Raw genomic sequence first — 16,510 nt, 5'->3', positions numbered from 1 at the left:
ATTAACAGTACAAAATAAAACCTAAATGTAAACTAGTTGTGTACTCAAAGTTTACTATTCTTACACTTAAAGTATACTTAACAGTGTACTTTCATAAACTAAAAACTAGACTAGAAGTATATAACTAGTAAACTAACAGTATACCTGTAAGTTTACTTTTAGTATAGTTGTAGTACAAAATAAAACCTAAATGTAAACTAGTTGTGTACTCAAAGTTTACTATTCTTACACTTAAAGTATACTTAACAGTGTACTTTCATAAACTAAAAACTAGACTAGAAGTATATAACTAGTAAACTAACAGTATACCTGTAAGTTTACTTTTAGTATAGTTGTAGTACAAAATAAAACCTAAATGTAAACTAGTTGTGTACTCAAAGTTTACTATTCTTACACTTAAAGTATACTTAACAGTGTACTTTCATAAACTAAAAACTAGACTAGAAGTATATAACTAGTAAACTAACAGTATACCTGTAAGTTTACTTTTAGTATAGTTGTAGTACAAAATAAAACCTAAATGTAAACTAGTTGTGTACTCAAAGTTTACTATTCTTACACTTAAAGTATACTTAAAAGTATACTTTTATAAACTAAAAAGTGGGCCAATTTAGTCCCAAGAAGTATTGAATTAGTAAACTTACCAGTATACTATTAGTACATTGATATTAGTATACTTACTACATAAGTATATTTCCCAAGTATACTTTAAGTTTACTTAAAAAATAAACTTTAAGTATACTTTTTTTTGGTAAGGGTTACTCAAAGCTTATTTTCTTTCTGTAGATACAAAACAAATAATGATGTCATTTTACACTTATAGTACTTTTTTCAAACAACCCTGAAGAAATGACTATTATGTTTTGTTTAATGTATGCATATTACTTAAGTTTCAGAAACATGTCTCACATTTTGTAATACATGTACAGGTTCTTGGAAGGACTACCAAGCAAGTAAAGCAAATTCAGAGAGGCCTTAAAGACACTGGTGTTTTAGAGCTTTTTAGTTCTAGACCAGACACTGTGCCAATCTTATTCCCAAGGGCCACTGAGACAGAGATAACACCTCAAGTAAGTCAAGCAATTAACAGCAGAGTTGCCGATCTGTGATAAAGTTCTTCCTTTAAAAAGCAGCAAAGATACTGCCTCTATGTCTAAGAATGCTTATTCTTAGATGATTCTGGACAAGATTATCTGGCCACAAGGTGATGATGTTGACAAAGACATCCTTACACTGGAGGATCAGTGCAGGGTTCTAGGCTTTCTCCGGAAGTTTATAGAAACTGGTATTTTGCCATATTTGATGTTATAACTTATTTTTAAAGATTTATATATATGATATGCTAGAACATGACAATAGTTGCTGATACTTTTTTGTGGGGGTTTTTTCAGGGTCCTCTGAGGTTTTGAAGAGTTTGCTGTCATTCTGGACTGGCTGGGATGTCCTTCCCCCATCACTGGATGTGGAAATTGTTGATTGTGACCTTCCCCAATCCTCAACATGCTTTTTAACTCTAAAGATTTCAAAAAATACTGCAAATTATGAAGATTTCCACCGAGACCTGATGGCAAGCATCTCATCCGCTTACTCTGGATTTGGTCAGATTTAAAGCTTTATTTGCATTTTTTGTTTAGTAAAATAGGTGGGATGTCATACATGCATTACTGTTAACTGTTAGGACAATTAGGACAACGTTCAAATAAAACATTTTAATTTACAAAAAAGCATGTTTTTAAACTTTTTTATAGTAGCAACATAAACATCCAAAATGTCAAGGCCTGGAGTTGCAGTAGGTGTCAACAACGTTATCAAAGCAGAAAAACAACCAATATGTGTTTACCCTGACAGAAGAAAACGCCACCATAGTAAGGAAGTGTTGTTACACTGAATTGGTTTAGAGAACTAGGGGCTGGAGTCCAGCGCAGATTGTAGATTTCTCCGAGAATTACTGCGGAGTTGAAAGGGGAGATTTAGCAGAGGAATTTGGCCAACTATGCCAGAATCCAGGAGTTTTAAATCATACCCAGTTTTATGCCACCATCACACATAATGAGACTACCTTACTAAAGATTTTTTAAAATGTAGCTTTGGACCAAATTTTTTTACTTAGAATTTTAACACAAACATTTAGCCAGCATGTGTGCTTTTTGTGAAAAGAACGAATACATATACATTTTTCAAATAAAGTGGCTACTGAGTGTAAGATATTTCCTGCTGGTATAGTTAAATAAATATCAATGAATAGTTATTAATGGCAAAGGCAATGACCTCAACATTTATGATCCTTCAACAGGGTAGGCTACTATACTAGGTACTATAACAGATGACCTCAACATTTATGATCCTTCAACAGGGTAGGCTACTATACTACGTACTATAACAGATGACCTCAACATTTATGATCCTTCAACAGGGTAGGCTACTATACTAGGTACTATAACAGATGACCTCAACATGTATGATCCTTCAACAGGGTAGGCTACTATACTAGGTACTATAACAGATGACCTCAACATGTATGATCCTTCAACAGGGTAGGCTACTATACTAGGTACTATAACAGATGACCTCAACATGTATGATCCTTCAACAGGGTAGGCTACTATACTAGGTACTATAACAGATGACCTCAACATGTATGATCCTTCAACAGGGTAGGCTACTATACTAGGTACTATAACAGATGACCTCAACATTTATGATCCTTCAACAGGGTAAGCTACTATACTAGGTATAGTATACCCTCCCCGGGTATAGTATACTATACCCGGGGAGGGTCTTGATACATCTAGCCTAGTTTCAAACATACTTGGGGAGGGTCTTGATACGTCTAGCCTTGTTTCAAACATACCTGGGGAGGGTCTTGATACGTCTAGCCTTGTTTCAAACATACCGGGGAGGGTCTTGATACGTCTAGCCTTGTTTCAAACATACCTGGGGAGGGTCTTGATACGTCTAGCCTTGTTTCAAACATACCCAGGGAGGGTCTTGATACGTCTAGCCTTGTTTCAAACATACCTGGGGAGGGTCTTGATACCCCTCAAGTTGGTTCTGCATCCACAGTTGAAGTGGTGACTGATTCTCTTCTGTGCGCAATCTATGGTGGTTCCAGCCATCCTTGAAGAACTGCAAATGCCTCTGAATATGTGGAAGAAAGGTCCAGTGCAGTGCATAGATGTGGATCTCTTCATCTGGGTTGAGTAAGCCCTCCCTCTCCAGGTTGCAGAAAATGGTGTAGAAAAGATCTAAAACTCCCCCAAAGACATCTCTCCACAATCTTTCTATCCTAGGTAGAGTGACAAAGAAAATGAAAAATGTAGTTGATTAAATCAAAGAAAAGGCTTTTAAGTTGTACACTACACCAAAGTCAATTTGAAAATCTATTGTATGTGAACACAAAACTTTTACAAAATGTATTACCTCTGATTGTGTGTGCTTCTTCCAGTGATGTGGGAATTCCTATTTAGGCCTCTAGTAGACACCATGAAATTTGCAACCTGAACATTTTCTCCTCCTTTGTCAGACCTGACAGGTGATGGTACTCCATAGGTATTGACTGCTTCAAAGAAGCTCCCCATGACTGTTGAGGCCCGGTTGTTGGTGGCAACATTAAGATACACAATTAGACGACTAAAGCCGTCAATGCCACCATGTACTACTATTCGCCATCTGTAATTTAAGAAATTGAAAATCATAACATATTCAGAAATAAAACTACTTACTAGTAGGCATTACCTTTTTTTTGCAATCTAAAAAACCATACTATGAAACACATACAAACCGGAAAAAGTTGGGACACTAAACAAATTTTAATGATGTGGAGGTGCCAACATCTAATATTTTATTTAGAATAGAACAAAAATCACAGATCAAAGGTTTAAACTGAGAGAATTTATCATTTCAAGGGGAAAATATGTTGTTTCAAAATTTCATGGCATCAACAAATCCCAAAAAAGTTGGGACAAAGCCATTATTACCACTGTATGGCATCCTCCCTTGTTCTTACAACACTCAACAGACATCTGGGGACAGAGGAGACTAGTTTCTCAAGTTTAGAAATAGGAATGCTCTCCCATTCATGTCTAATACAGGCCTCTAACTGTTCAATCGTCTTGGGCCTTCTTTGTCGTACCTTCCGCAAATGTTCTCTACAAGTGAATAGATCTGGACTGCAGGCTGGCCATTTCAGTACCCGTTTCCCTCTCCTACGTAGCCATGATGTGATTGCTGCAGAATGTGGTCTGGCATTATCTTGTTGAAAAATGCAGGGTCTTCCCTGAAAGAGACGACGTCTAGATGGGAGCAGATGTTGTTCTAGAACCTGAACATAGTTCTCTGCATTAATGGTGCCTTTCCAGACATGCAAGCTGCCCATGCCACAAGCACTCATGCAACCCCATACCATCAGTGATGCAGGCTTCAGAACGGAGCCTTGATAACAACTTGGGTTATCCTTGTCCTCTCTGGTCTGGATGACATGGCATACTAGTTTTCCATAAAGAACTTCAAATCGTGACTTAATGTAGTTATTATACAGTGTACATTTGCAATATCTACAGACCATTTACCAATTAATTATAACCTTTGTATAAACTTTTATGGTAAAACTTAGTTTACATGCTACTGTGAAACAGAACCACCGCGTTCCGCCATGTTTGAAAACGCTGGGAAGCTGGTGGGGTGGGCGTGGCTTGGTCCCAGAGGCGGTCTCAGAGCTCTGTGTCAGTCCGGAATCAGTGACCAATAGAGATTGCAGAGGAACGCCTTCATCTAAGACCCTCCCACACGTGAAATGTGTTCCAAAAGTCAGAAGCAAAAAACGAAGCAGAAGCAAAGAGAGATTCCAGAAGCAAAAGACCTTACTGGAAAATCCAAAAAAACAAAAACAATGGAACCAAAAACTTGTCAAAATGCAAACGAAAATAAGTTTCAAATAACCAATTATATTAAAAAAATATACTTTTGATATATTTTTTTCTGTTTTGCATTCATAACATATACTTTCTGCTCTTGGATTTACTTTTGCTTTTGTGGAACTATTGAAACAAAAATCACACCATACAAAAGAGGCGTGGCCAAGAGCGAAAGGCGTGCTGTGAACGTTCAGCGTCATCAGTTGAACCGTCACACAGCGCGGCAATTTGGTTACTGGTATCATGGCAGACGGTCGCCCAGCTGGACCACAGGTATATGCGTGCAGACATAGACATCAGGTGCTAAAGCACCACCAACTCTGCCCTTTATCAACGAAAGTGCCTTTTTAAAACTTCGTTTAAAAAATATATATTATTATTATTAACATTTTACTGAGGTCGGTTTGAAATTATCTTTTGAAAACCTGAGCGAATAAAAACAATGCCCTGAAATGAGCCACCACCTCACACACCTCTCTCTCTTCCTTTAACACCAGATGCGCTGCAGCAGCAGTTCAGTTCAGCGAGGTGAAGGAAGCTGAACTGACGCTGAACGTTCACAGCACGCCTTTCGCTCTTGGCCACGCCTCTTTCCCCGCCCCCACACAGAGGGTAAAACCGGAGCAAAGAAAAGAGAGAAGCGCAAAAAAAAATTATGAACGTAAAATGCGAGACGCAAAGAAAAGCAGTGACGTGCAAACAAAAGAAAGAAACGCAAAAGGGAGAAAGTATTGCAAAAAAAAGCAGCAACATAAAATGTGAAACGCAAAGAAAAGAAAAAAAACGCAAAAGAGGAAAAGTATTGCAGAAACAAATTAGGAACGTAAAATGCAAAATGTTAATCTTATATTTGCGATATTATTTGTTTTTCGTCACCATTAAAGACCCTAATTTGACTCCATATAAACCAGGCTTAAACCAGGCTTCAGAGCCCTATAGAGAGAGAGTCGCGTCAACTCCGTTCACTCCAATGGACCAGTTTTTTTTACAGCAATGGCGGATCGTGGAGCCTGTCAATAGTTCCCGGAAGTTAGCAGCAAATACGAGCAGCGCAGTCAACTGGAGCAGTGGACCATCTGTGATACATTTTTACAGGTTAGTACGCTTAAAAAATCTGATTGTGTATTATAAGGACATCAGAATCAAATTAGCATGTGCATTAAAATGTGAATTAAAGCATTTTAGTGAATTATCCACCTCTTAATAAGCAGATTTAGGGAACTAAATCTATGCTAAGACAACGCGAATACGGTTAGCGAGATTTCACATTAACGACCGACAGCCTATTAATAGTAAATTCCTCTCTTAATGCCATTTCACCTAAACGCGATGTTTTTGCGGGGTAGCTAGTATTGGTTAAATATAACATTTGAGTGTGATTGTAGAGTGTGTTGGGTCGAGGAGGTAAAATGAGGATATCCATTTTGGAGTACCAGCTAACGTTTTATTTCCTTTTATTTATTTATCATTTTATTTATTTTATTTTCCTTTTTATTTCGTTTTATTTATTTTTATTTTATTTTATTAACGTATTTCCTCAGTTTTTGAAACTGCTGGATATAAAAGACGTATACTATTTAGTGTGATAAAGTTTTAAATATTCTATCACTTAAAGAAATAATATAATTATTAGGAGTTCATACTTATTATACCTGTGTCAACACTATAGCTGTGATCAGCAGCTATGGGCCCTGTCTTTACAGGTCCAGTGGTGCATCGTAGTGCAGGGGGCTTCCTCTTTCTGAGTGCGGGGCGATGCACAAAAATGGTGGGAACAGCATCTGCTCTCAGCCTAGTCTTGCCCTGTTTGGTTCTGATGAACTGGTCTGCCTCAAAATGTGCCTGCAGAGTGATGTGAGTTTACTCCTCACACATGACAACTCAGTTTTGTCTACCCATATACATATCCCATAGTGGGTGAATACACAGTATTAGAGAACACTTACTGGATACGTATACACTCATTACACGTATAAAAAACAACCAAGGATGTGCAACAAGTTCAAATTCATATCACATCAATACTCATAATAATCATTTTCTCCTGTCTTTTTCTCCTCTCTCTCTTTAGGCCAAAGAACCATAGGGGATTCAATGGAGCCTGCAACTAGATAGCACCCTCACCCTGCACCTGAGTCTGTCTGCAGTCTTTGATTTTTTTTGTTCACTATTCTGTATTTTAATAAATCAGGCATTAAGCTTTCCAATAGTGTGTTTATTGTGAAAAGTGCAAATGCAGTGTTTGATGATTACCTCATATATTTGCTGTTGTAATCTTTAGTGAGGGTAAGATTGCTCCTGCTTAGTTGAGACAACCATTTTTTTCTCCTCTCAGTATCAGTGGGGAAACCATACATTTTTGCTCGATTGGAGCATCCCCATGCAACACAGCAAACCATGGTGGACACTACACAAACAACACGGAGGAAAGGACACAGAAAAACTGCTTGACATGATATTCATATTTGAGATTATTAGAGATTTTATTTAATGAATTAATTGCTGTAAATAAGTGTGTATTAAAAAGACAAGATATATATATAATTTATCAATGTATTTTAATATGTCATATACTGTCTGGATGTAAATGTAATGTGTTTTAATGTACCCTTTTAAAGCATATTTCTGCACAATGAAGTCAAAGAAAATTTACATTAGTCATTTAGATTACTTAGGTCACCATGGGATTACAGAAATTACCATGATTTAAAGATATGTTAATGTTAGAAAATTAATCTAATCTGAATTTCTCACCCCTTCCTGTCCCTCTAAATATATAAATGAACGTAATATATAACAATTATAAAACAATCAAAGCATTAAACAGCAATGTGCTCTAAAATTAGCCTAAAGTTGGTCGTTATATGTTCACAATAATCCTCAAATCGCAGTTCTGTCTGTGTGTTTATGCGCTCAAATTGAACTTCCTGGAACTATCTGAAGCCTCCGTGAATCACGTGACCATCAACCGTTTTGAACTTCCGTTGTCGCGACTCTCTCTCTATACGGCTCTAGCTATTGTAACAGACCGTTCTCCCCATCAAGATCATATGTGATGCTTCCCACCTCATCACAAATGTTGAAGCCAGATGGCCAGGATCCGTGCATGATTCCACACTGTACAACACATTTGAACAGGGTAGGCCAGTGGTAATTTTGCTAGTAGTTCACATGCAGTGTAATAGTTAAATCATTGCAAACTCTCGTGCGATTATAGGACACTATGACGGCCTCCTTCATGGAGACAGAGGGTATCCCTGCTTGCCCTATACCTCATGACTCCACATTCAGATCCTGCACCTGGATCACAGTCCCAATACAATCAGGCTCACAGCAAAACCAGGGCAAGAATTGAAATGACCCTAGGAATCATTGAGGCCAGGTTCCAGTGCTTGAAGGGGTTCAGAGTTACCCCTGATAGGGTGTGCCACATAATAATGGCATGTGTGGTATTACACAACATTGCAACCATCCAGGAAAAGCAACAGCCTACCATCTCTGACATGCCCACAGATGAGGAACTTTACATGCATGTGGGTAACAACAGAGATGGTAGAGTTGTCAGAGACTCCATCTGCAATCGGGTGATTCTCACGAAAAACAGATTTAAAACGGTTCACACTTGAAAAATTTCAAAAGGCATTTGAATACAAAATTTCTTTTTGTTATGCAAGATTAGGGTCTGAACTTCTTAGAAACACGTTTTTCTTTCTGTATCACAGTTTGTTACATATATTATTAAAAGATACACTGACCCTTAAAGAAATTACAACAAAAGTTTTTTTTTGTTCAGTGAACTATTTATTGTAGAAACCTAGAACTATTGTATACAAAATGTCTCCTTTAAAAAAATAAGCTGTACACCTTTTTATATAAATACTGCAAACTTAGAGAAACCTAAATCATGGATTTCAGTAGGCCTACAATTATTTAAGTTTAAATTATTTAATATCTGATAAACTGAGCCTGGGTCAGTGTCTGCTGATCAACAACTGGTAGCCAGTTGGAACAGAAAGGTGATCGAGATCGAAGAAACTTGCAATGAATTTCCTACATTGTCAGTTTGTGGAATTCATCACAAAGGAAGCAAGAATAGCTTGCAATCCAGTGACTTCTCTTCATGCCTTGAAGTCTAATGATGGTGAAAAGGTAAAGACAACAAAGACACGAAATGACGGCGCGAAGGTGCTTTTAAGCAATTCTGAAGAAAGCGCAGAACTCAAAGGATGCGTCTTCTGTGAAAAACAACATCATGGCATTCAGAAATGTTGGAAATTCAATAAAAACCCGGTTCAAGAACGTCTCAAGTTTATCCAAACAAAAAAATTATGTTTTGGATGTTTACAACCAGGACATCGTTCAAAGGACTGCAAAAGAAGAAGCCTTTGTGAAACATGTAAAGGAAAACATCCAACATGTTTACATGAAGATCGTGAAAGGGCAAACAGAAAGGAAAGGGGCAGTGATGAACACAGGGAAAATGTAAAACACTCTGAAAATAATAAGTCAAAGGAAAGAACAGAGCGCAAACTCACCACTGAACCCTCAAATGAAGCTACATCCAACAGAGTGGTGCAAGGCATGGACAGCATGTACTCCTCTACAGTTGTTCCAGTGTGGTTATCCACATCAAATAATCCAGAGAATGAAATTCTTGTATATGCGCTTCTTGATAACCAAAGCGATACCACATTCATCATGCAAGATAAGGCAGAAGTTCTGGAAATGAAAAGAGAACCTGTGCAGTTAAAACTCTCCACACTTTCATCCAGAAATACAATTATTCCAAGCCAGAGGTTAGTTGGACTGCAAGTGAGAGGCTTCTATTCATCAATAAAGATCTCTCTCCCCGTAACCTACTCAAGAGAGTTTATTCCCGCTAATCTAAGTCATATTCCGACACCAAAACTGCAAGAGCCTGGCCACACTTGGAGCATCTTGCGGAGGAGATTGCTCCATTGATCGAGTGTGATGTAGGACTGCTCATAGGTTACAACTGCCCACAGGCGTTGTTACCCCGACAAGTTGTACCAGGTAAAGACAATGAGCCATTTGCTCAAAAAACAGATCTTGGATGGAGCATAGTTGGTTGTGTTAGCCCATGTGTCGATTATGGTGATGCCATTGGGAGCAGCCACAAGATCATCACGAAGTTCGTGAAACCTCAACTCCAAACATCTAAGAACCGAAGTGAAATACATATACCGAACTCAGGTCAGAGAGTTAATTTCTCCACCAGATGTGTTGAGACTGCTGGAGTCTGACTTCAGTGAGAGAACAGTTGAAGACGCAAAGTTGTCTCAGGAAGATTTGCGTTTCATAACCATAATGGAAGAAGGAATCAAAATTAAAGCGAATGGCCACTGTGAAATGCCACTCCCCTTCAAAACGGATCGACCAAATCTCCCAGATAATAAGGTGTGTGCAGTTCACAGACTCAGATGCTTGAAACGGAGATTTGAAAGAGATAAGCAATACCAAAAGGACTACACAACCTTTATGAATGAAATCATAACAAATGGGGATGCAGAAAAGGTCCCAGAAGAAGAAATCAACAGCAGTCCTGCATGGTACATTCCACATCACGGAGTGTACCACCTACACAAGCCAGGAAAAATACGGGTCGTGTTCGACTGCTCGGCAAGGTTTGATGGTGTGTCATTAAACGACCATCTGCTCACGGGACCAGAATTAACAAACAGCCTGATAGGTGTTCTCTGCTGTTTTCGTAAGGGACAAGTCGCCATAATGTGCGATATCGAGCGCATGTTCCATCAATTTCACGTCAAACCAGAGGACCAAGTCTACTTGAGATTTCTCTGGTGGGATGATGGAAATTTCCAGGCTCAACCATCAGTCTATCGCATGCAAGTACATCTATTTAGAGCTGCGTCGTCGCCTGGTTGTGCAAACTTTGGGTTGAAGCATGTCGCTGCCCAAGGGCAAGGTCATTACAGTGAAACAACTATTCAGTTCATCGAACGAAATTTTTACGTCGATGATGGACTGACAAGTGTTGTAACCAAAGATGAAGCTATAAGGTTGGTGAAAGAAGCAAGGGAACTCTGCAGTGCTGGCAAACTGAGAATTCACAAGTTTGTTTCCAACAACCATGATGTCCTTGCAACCATTCCGGAGGAGGAACGTGCAGATTCAGTAAGAAATTGCGACATGGCGCTTGGAGGGTCGCAAATTGAGAGAGCTTTGGGAATTAAATGGTGTGTTGCTTCAGACCAGTTTCAGTTCAGAGTGATTGTGGATGAACGCCCTCTCTCTAGAAGAGGAGTTTTATCAACTGTGGCATCCATCTATGACCCTCTTGGATTTGTGGCACCATTTATTCTGGTCGGGAAGCAAATACTCCAAGAGATGTGTCGAGACAAGTTTGGATGGGACGAGCCATTGTCAGAAGATCTCAAACCACGGTGGGAGTCTTGGCTATTGGATCTTAAGAATCTGACTGACATTAAGATTCAAAGATGTTATCTCCCAAAGGGGTTTGAGAAAGTTGAAAGATATGAATTGCATCATTTCTCAGATGTAAGTGTTAAAGGGTACGGTGAATGTTCTTACTTGAGAGCAATCAGTGTATCAAACCAAGTCTGCTGTGCCCTAGTTACTGGCAAGGCCAGGGTGACTCCTACAAAGGTCACCACAATACCCAGGCTTGAGCTGTCAGCAGCTGTTATTGCTGTTAGAACTAGTGACCTGCTTAAAAGGGAGCTGGAAGTTCAAGCCCAAGAATTCTTCTGGACGGACTCTAAGGTTGTTCTTGGATACATTAACAATGATGCTAGACGGTTTCACATATTTGTGGCCAATCGTATTCAACGTATACAAGAAGGTTCCGATCCAGATCAGTGGAGATACGTGTCCTCCGAGGACAACCCTGCTGATCACGCATCACGGGGTCTGACAGCAAGGGGGCTAATTACTTCCAACTGGCTCACTGGTCCAGATTTTCTCTGGCTTATGATGTTAAGGCAGGAGATTTGGGAGCTGAAGATCCAGAACTTCGCAAGACCTTCGTTCATAAGACACTGACGACAGAAGATTCACTGCTTAATAATTTCTTAAGGTTCTCAAGCTGGACAAGACTAGTTAAGGCCATTGCACGACTCATGCGATGCGTCAAGGAGGTCAAGGGTCTGGTGTCTAGAACCAACGAAGTCACCAGTCTTGAAGAAAGAAAGGAGGCGGAGCTTTTCATCATATCTACCGTCCAAAGGGAAGTGTTTTCTGAAGAAATCAAGGATCTAAATTCCAAGAAAGAGCTGACGAAGGACAGCACAAATGGGCTGCATAAACTGAATCCTTTCCTGGATGAAATGGGTGTGCTCAGAGTAGGAGGTCGGCTGGAGCGCTCTGATTTACATGCACACATTAAACATCCAGGTATCTTGCCAAGCAAAGCCCACATATCACGATTACTGATTGGACACTTCCATCAAAAGGTTCAGCACCAGGGACGTGGGATGACCTTGAATGAGTTGCGGTCAAACTGCATTTGGATAGTAGGCTGCAGTCATGCAGTGTCCTCCTACATTCACAAATGTGTCAAATGTAGAAAGTTCCGAAGATATTGCTGAAGCTCAAAGAATGGCAGATTTACCACGTGAAAGAGTTGAACCAGTGCCTCCCTTTGCCTATTGTGGAATGGACTGCTTCGGTCCATTTTACGTTAAAGAAGGAAGAAAGGAACTTAAACGCTATGGTCTACTCTTCACTTGCCTGTGCTCTCGTGCTGTGCATATAGAGCTACTTGATGACATGACAACTGACGCCTTTATTAATGCTCTGCGAACATTGATTGCCATTCGTGGAAATGTTCGGCAGCTTCGATCAGACCAGGGAACCAACTTTGCTGGAGCAAGACGAGAGTTCCTGGAATCTGTAAAGAAAATGGACCAAGAAGGCCTAAAACAAGTAGGTTGTGAATTTGATATGAACCCAGCATCTGCTAGCCATATGGGTGGAGCCTGGGAAAGACAGATCAGGACGATAAGGAGTGTGCTAATGTCAATCCTAGATCATTCGTCCAAAGGACTTGACACTTCATCCTTGCATACATACCTTTACGAAGTTATGGCGATCATAAATAGTAGACCCTTAACAACTCACCTGCTCAATGATCCTGCTTCTCCACAACCTCTTACACCGAATCACATCCTGACCATGAAGTCTTCAGTGGTTTTGCCACCACCTGGTGAGTTTGTGAAAGAAGACATGTATCTTCGCAAAAGGTGGCGCAAGGTACAATACCTGGCCAATGAATTTTGGACCAGATGGAAAAGGGAATACTTGCTGAATCTTCAGCAGAGAAACAAATGGTACAAGACACAGAGAAATGCCAAGATCAATGATATTGTAATTCTGATAGACAATAGTCTACCCAGAAATGAGTGGAAGCTTGCTAAAGTCACTAAAGTGTACCCTGGTGAAGATGGAGTCATTAGGAAACTTGAGCTGTTAATGATGTGATGCAGCACTGGATGACCAAGGAAAAAGAGTTAACAAGCCAGTATACCTTGAGAGGCCTATTCACAAGACGGTTACTCTACTTGAAGCTGAATAGTGCAGAACAATAGTTTGTTAGATCTAAGACATCATTCACATTTATTTATTTATTCTTCCTTTTCTTTTGCATTCAGGTTTAGTTAGAAATCACTAGTGATTTGGTGGGAGTGTGGCTGCCGTCGGTGGCGGTCACGCAGTTTGTTGTTCTAGTGGTTGAAGTGACAGTGAATGAGTTTAAGTGAGGTGAAGTGGTTTGTTTGTTGAATCTGATTGTGATATGTATTGTTTGGGATGGAGCGATATTTTTGGTCGCGCGCCGCTCTCTACACGACAGCGTCGATTTAAACGGTAACGGAAATAACCGTCCGCTAGGTGGACGGGCAGAGGCGATTCTTACCCCGTACGCTAGAGATCTGGAGAAGCGCGCAGCGAAGTTTAACTTGGTTAAAGAAGACATTCCGAGATGTGGTTTTGTTAACCCTTTCAAGTTAATGCGGCCAATGAGATCTCACGGCATCTTTGGTTACACTTCTGTCCGATTAAATGCCAGTAAATCAGGAACGCCTTGTGTCCGTTTTTCAACTTGGAGGGAGTTACACTGACAGAAGCCATTATTTTAAATTCAAGGTGAGTCACCTACATTTGATTAAAATATGGTTAGCTAGTAAATACCTTATCTTAGTAAATTCATCTTCTGAGTTGCGGCTAATGTATGAGGTGATTTTAATAAACCCTCAGCTAACCCCTCTGGATAATCATAAAACCCGATCAGCAAAATCAAACAGGTGTACCAAAAGCGGATGCCCATCTGTGGCTGGACATTAATTCTATGGTCATGGCTAAATTATGACTATGCTACGCTACCAAATGATAAAGTTATATGAATCAACGCATTAAGACTTCAATAGTAACGTTAACTGATGTTGATGGTCTCAGCCACAGATAACAGCCGACGATAGTGTTCGCTATAAGTAGCTATAAGTAGGGGGGGGGGGGGTATGGCGGGGTTGGATGGCGGCGAATGTAAGTAAGTGAGCAGCGGGAGGGTGACTCTTTGCAGAGAACAGGCCAATCAGAACCCCTCTCTCTCTCCTTCCCACTCGCGATTGCAGGGAAAAAAAAGTGTCGCCTGTGTATGCGTTTGTGTGGGTCACTCATTCTGAATGATTATATGTGACTCTCGGGTATCAGGGAGCCACTACCGAAATGCGGGAGACTCCCGCAGCTTCCGGGAGACTTGGGATGTCTGCTATAGCTACCTAGCTAGGTTAGCATTTGTTAGATTTGAGTAGCTGATGTTCTTCAGGCAAAACATTCAAATTACTTCGTTTATCGAACGCTTTATTATAACCAGAGGTCACAAAATTAAATGTTAACAAACGTGTATCTTTGTCTATTTTAGGCTTCACCCCAAGAAACGGGTGAAAAGGAGGCTTTAAACGGCGTTCAAATGCGCACATCAGACACTTTTTTCGCATTTCAAATTAAAAATAATAACTTGTTTACAGCCTATCACTTCTTGTGTGTTCATTTTTATTCCATATACAATACCTCGATTTACTAAATCAATAAAATCGAAGTTGTTTTAGAAGTAACATAAGAAGTAGACCTAAACAATTTAACACATAAGAGACGTTTAAAGGACGTTCCTTAAATGTCCGCTCATTGTCCTCTGGATGTTTCCAGGTGGTCCTACAAACATCCTTTGTAACGTCCACTGAACGTCCCCTGTAACATTTTGGGGACCCTACAAAAAAACGTCCAGAGGACATTCGCAGTGACGTCCTCGGGACGTTTTTTTGTTAGCTGGGTGGAAGGAACATTTACCTGATGCATTTTAATGTTGCTTTGTGTTTCAGGTTTGAAATGTGCTGGATTTTTATGCTAAAGTACTAAAATGCTTGAAATTGTAACTACAATTACAGTTTCGTTTCACAACAAATAGCTGTCTGAATGACCAGGGGGGTATTCCAAGAAGCGGGGTTAACAAACTCTAAACTTAACCCTGAACTCGGAGTTGTCTTACCCGGGTTTTCTCGCTTAACCCGCTTCTTGGAACACCCCCCAGTTGTCTTGTATTACATTAACAAAAGCAAACACGTTAAGATTGGGCATTTTGACAATAAACAACCATTAAATAATGTGATATTATTTAATTATTATTATTATTATTATTATTATTATTAGTAGTAGTAGTAGTAGTAGTAATAATAAAAAAATAATAATATTAAAGTAGTAAAGTAGTAAAAAATAATTTTTATTTATTTATTAATTCGTCCAAAAACGTCGTCAAAAACAGGCAGGTATTAACCAGGAAGACAATATCAGGCAATGAAACAGTTTGAAATGTTTTGAGGCAGAAACAAAACTTTGCAATGACAAATCAACAAGTTTAAATAGAGCAGGAGAAAGTATTGGACATCAGGCAGAGCAACTGTGAGTCTTGTGTGATCAATCGAGGGATTCTGGCAGTGTCGTCAGTGATGCAGGCGGAGGGCGTGAAATGTAAAGGTATGTATGTCCTTTTAATTTTTTCTTCTTACATAATATGCACGGTATTATATCGTATCATATATTAATATCAAGGCATTTTTTTCTGTTCCACCAGACCCGGCGACCCTGGCTGCTTGGCGTGGCGTATGTTGGTGTGGCGTATGCTGGGAGAGTTTGGCATTTTAACTCACTTGGCATCTTTTAAAGTTAAGTTATGGTCAGTAAAGTCAAAGTTTAGTCAATACCTGAGGAGCATATTATTAATTACACATAGAGTTACTAAAACAGGCGACCCCAGTAACGCTAGCTGGTTAGCTTTCCTGGATAGGTGTTGTGAGGCTGCCTGACTAGCTAGCATGAGCTAGAAACGAGTGGATAAAAATTCAATATTTTTACAAATTTAGATGTTCGTTCATTAAAAATTGTTGGCACTGTATACAGAATGTACAGTATTTATGGTGTTTGCTTTTCCTCTTTAGACACAAAATCACACAACAGGAGGCTGGACACGATGGCTAAACACCTCACGTATGCACCGGAGAGGTTGTGTGGTGGTTCTCCGAGAAGAAATTTACAGAGAATTAAAA

Source organism: Brachyhypopomus gauderio, chromosome 20 (assembly GCF_052324685.1).
Source record: "Brachyhypopomus gauderio isolate BG-103 chromosome 20, BGAUD_0.2, whole genome shotgun sequence".
Taxonomy (NCBI): Eukaryota; Metazoa; Chordata; class Actinopteri; order Gymnotiformes; family Hypopomidae; genus Brachyhypopomus; species Brachyhypopomus gauderio.
This window is presented reverse-complemented; position numbering follows the sequence as displayed.